General features: G+C 38.4%; 1 long non-coding RNA gene across 1 annotated transcript; it reads right to left on the bottom strand.

Moving 5' to 3' along the window:
* Positions 1-244: 244 nt before the first annotated feature.
* LOC138231338 (uncharacterized) lies at positions 245-1,396 on the bottom strand. Its single transcript, XR_011186609.1, has 4 exons — positions 1,166-1,396; positions 966-1,027; positions 508-598; positions 245-278 (listed from the first exon to the last, which is right to left on the bottom strand). It is a non-coding gene; the product is annotated as an uncharacterized lncRNA (long non-coding RNA).
* Positions 1,397-4,542: the final 3,146 nt, after the last annotated feature.

Below are 4,542 nucleotides of genomic sequence, written 5' to 3'. Positions count from 1 at the left end.
TTCTCCTAAAATAAAGATGAACATTGACAAAAGTCAGAAGCACTCTTTTCTTTGACAGACGAACAAAACAATGCAAGAATAACCATACTCTCTGTTCCTTACTCATTTCTACCTACCTGTTTGACCACTTTGTCTGCTTCAGTCAGGACAGGGTCCTGGGGCTGACTCTGAGCAATCTGAGAAGAGCTCTCTGTGATCTTCTCCCCTACATTGGCTACATTGTGCTGTGTTTGAAATCCAGGGATCGCCTCTGGTAAGTTCCTCGGTCCTTTTTGGGACTTGAAAGGGTAGAATCATTTTGTGACTACATTTCATTGTCATGCACTGATATGTTCTGGTTTGTGTTTGATTACTGGAGGCGTTCAAGTATTTTCTTTTTGTTTTAGATTGGCAGTGTTTGAGATGGTAGGAACTTGTCATATTCTCAACTTATTTTCTCTATGAGACTCTGAATGCTCTGTAAACATACTATTTTAGCAATTCTTAGACATCTGAAAGCAGTGTTACCTGTATCATTTTTTGTCTTGGTATTGCAGCTCCAACATCAGCACTTAAATAATGGTTTGTGATGTTACTTGTCCTTGGAGTTAGTATACTCCTGAGAAGTCAAGAGAAATCTTAAGTAAGCATTAATTATGTTTCACTTTTGAAAGCAAAGTACGTGTCAAGTACTTTGAAGGCATTTGTTGATACTTTTAAGCACTTTCGTTGATTATTATTATCCTTCAATTAGTTATTACAAGTCCAACATTCCCTACATTATCTCACCCCATATTCAGTGTAGCTCCACTCTACGAAGATGAATTTGCTAATTAATCAGTCAGGGACACAGCTTATACTTCAGTAGTCTTAGATCATTTAATGATGATTATTGTACTTTATAACTAGCAAAATCCCCATATCCTGTTCATTGCCCCATTTCCGGTCATGTGGATTGACTTATGCCTGAAGTGGTTAATTCTCACCTTGACATCTCATAGAACAACTGAATCTCTACCAAGGGTGAATGTGTCCTTCCTCTTAATGTCTAAAAGAAAAGGTTAAAATTCATTGAAGCAAAATGCAAACACCCAAAATGTTGGGGAGGTCGTTTCCACAGTTATTTCATATGACAGTGCTTGGAGTGAAACTACATGACCATGGTGAAGAAGTAAAAACACTTTACCTTGTTCCTCCTGACGGATGTCCTTATGCGTGTTTTGCACAGTTGAGCGTTTTGTGTCTTGTCGTCTGTGTAGGCAACAGCCCTCTTCCCTGGGATAGAACTAGATGATATTTAGACACGTTAATTTGACTTCTCCATTGCTCACATTGATGTGGATATGATTATAATGCTCTGTTTTGTGGGCTTCCCAAGAAAACAATAAATCCCTTACTACTTGTTCGAAATGCAGTAGCACAGATCCTAACAAATACAAGAAAGAGAATATCATTCCTGTTTTGAAAAAAACTTCACTGGTCACCTGTATTATCTAGGATAAATTTGAAAGTTCTTTTACTTGTTTTTAAAGCTTTAAGCGACCTAGCACGTCTGTACCTTACTGAATGTCTGTCTTCATATGTTCCTATACGTGACCTTAGATCTGCACATACTGGCCTACTGCAAATACCACATGTGAAATGCAGAAAGAGTGGAGAGGCTGCTTTTTGTTTTTATGCTTCTAAATTATGAAACTCACTTCCACTTTTTATTAGGCAGTCAAGCTCGGTACATTGTTTTAAAAAACATTTGAAAATGTTGCTTTTAGTTAAAGTGGTTCTTTGTTCTTTCTATTTCTGTTTCTTTTTTTAGTTCTCTTTAATTGTTCTTATTTTATTACGACTTTCCTAATTTTTATTTATTTAATTGACATGTATGTTGCTTTACTGTATTGCTGTATTTTCCTTGACAACTGAAAGTATATCTCTCAATTTTAATATTTTATTTTTATGCTTGGTTTTTAAAGCACCAAAGCACTATTTGTATGAAAGGTGCTCTATAAATAAAGTTTATTATTATTATTTTTAATCTTATTATTATACTTTGTTACATTTTTGGTTAGGACAAAGATTCTAGTAGAGGTGGCCTCTTTTACCCCGTTCCAAAAAATTGGAAAACTACCTTCAGAATACACTGACAATGACCATCTACTGTCTCCTCTAACTGTGTATTGTCATCATGCATATCTTGTGTATTATTTATTGTAGTTGGTTTTGTCATTCTGTAAAGAAGCCTCCTTTCAAGGCACTATATAAAATAATGTTTGTTATTATTATTTACATTTTTCATCGTAAAATCTGGCGAAGAGTCTTAAGAGAATATCAAAGAACACGTTACTCTTACCTTTCCATTCCAAGAAATGCCCTCAGCTCGGATTGCAGAGATTGACCTCTCTGTCTCAAATTCTGAGAAACATAGACTCGATTGAAAAATGACCATTTCCTAAGATTCACATAACATCACCAGTCAACATTTGCCACTTGACATCAATAGAAACCATAGAGTACATGACATTTCCAATCAGTTTTCTTTCAAGGTACAATACCAATCGCCTTGCCAGAAGAGTTATACTGCGGTAGATAAATATTACAAATGTCAGATACACGCAGAGTTGTTTGGATTACTATGAAAAGATTGGCAAATATATTTATGTTCATTATATTTCTTGGAGTGACAGAGCTAAAGAGAAAAAAATACTTACCTTTATCTCTGCAGACAGGATCGCAAGGGATTCCCTTATACTGGGTTCCTATATAACAAATAATACATTATTCAAAAAACATGATATTTCTCTGTCCATTGGCAGCATGATTGTTTATCATTACAGTTTTAGTTAGCTTTAATTTTGTAAACCCCAAGTAAACATAGTTTGTGCCTTTCTCTGAACTTTTTGGCATTTCAATTCAGTTGTTTGTAAGCTTATTTTACAGTTGCTAGGTTGATGAAGTTCCTGAACTGTGCAGTATTTCTTTTGGGTTTGGTGCGAATCATATTCTAGCGGTTGGGGGAAAAAAGCACAGGTGCCATCCCACCATTAAAACCTGAAACTTACCTTAGCCGATTCTTCAACTAAACCAGACATGTTAACTAAGTGTTACAGTATGTTTCAAAGTGTGTATTTTAGCAAACACAACTGAAGTTCTGTTGTCTCCTTGGAGACACCTGGAACTGGTGTGATGCTGGTTCTATGACATCATTCGTTCTAAATGTAAATGCAGGTATTGGCACAACATAGTAAATTGATGTAAAGTTATGGATCCATTTATGATTTTCACTCAGTTTGAAGGAGTTCCTGTCGTGTGGTTAAAGTTTGCGTTACGGAGGGTTAACTGGGTTCTGGCTACTAGTTAGGCTTGGTCATTCAGTCATCTGGTTCATGAAATAGGAAGCTAAGAGATCTGTGTTTTAGTTTTACTGTTTGTTTTTGTTCCATAGAATAAGAAATGTTTCATTAATATTAGTAATAGAGTAGCTGTTTCTCTAAACAGTGTGTGTCAGTTTGCACTGCAGGTGTGCCAGGTAGAGACCATTTAAGAACCAAAAAATATGCTGTCATTTACTGCCATGGCTAATTTCTGTTAACCTTGTCTCGCACTCACTTTGATGAGCAAAATGTTCATGTCACGATTATAGTCCCCCCTCCTTTAGGGTGCTCCAGCCCTTTCACTAAAGACTTCATTCTGTGCACCTGATCCCTTTTACTTAGCCCACCTTAAAAGTCAGGCGCTGATGCTCATCCGGGTTCTGCATCTGGTTTCCGCATCGTGCGAGTCCGGGACCTGGAAGCGCCTGGTCCCGTTAAGGTTTTAACCTCTGTTCCCATTCCTGTTCCCCGTCCGCCGGTTCCGACCCGGCCTTCGTGGTTTTTAATCCTTCTTCTGATGGATCTCATGGTTTTGGACTTATTCGTGTGTTTTGGATACTCTAAGGACTACTCTCGGATTGTTCGCCTCGGCCACACCTCCCCGTGCACCAGCGCACCTTGGACACGCCCCCCTGTCTTCAGCCCCGTTTTCCTGCATGACGTTTCCCTAGTGTTTCCCCCACTCCGTGGGACTGTGTCGTCCGCATTGGGTCCGGAAAGAACTGTTCGTTACAGTTCATATATAAAGCATACATTTCTGATTGGTCAGAAGAAGCTTCTTAACATGTAAGGTATAAAGAAAGTCAGAAAGTTAGGCATTTAGGTCAGCCTTAGGCAGTTAACCAAGACCATAATCTGATAAGAAGCTATTCCCTTTCATGTTGCTAAATCACATGTAGGATACATGAGTTACGCCTCCACTTAAGAGACCTTAAAGAGACCTTGGCCAGCCAGGAGTGTGGAAAACCGTAAAACAGTTATTGAGGACCTAATTGTTAACTCTTAACAGGCAAAGGTTCCTTCAGTCCTATGAGAAATATTTTAGAATTGAACTAAAGTGTGTTTCCGATACAGGAGCATATGTCTGTCAGGGCCTATTGGAGAGGCCCTGCATGAGAACCCCTGGATGCAGTTCCACATCCCCCTGAAAGTTAATAGAGCCACAAGCACGGAGCTAAGGACACTGCTCCAGGACATG

The sequence above is a fragment of the Lepisosteus oculatus genome, unplaced genomic scaffold, assembly GCF_040954835.1.
Source record: "Lepisosteus oculatus isolate fLepOcu1 unplaced genomic scaffold, fLepOcu1.hap2 HAP2_SCAFFOLD_56, whole genome shotgun sequence".
Classification (NCBI taxonomy): domain Eukaryota; kingdom Metazoa; phylum Chordata; class Actinopteri; order Semionotiformes; family Lepisosteidae; genus Lepisosteus; species Lepisosteus oculatus.
This window is presented reverse-complemented; position numbering and strand designations above follow the sequence as displayed.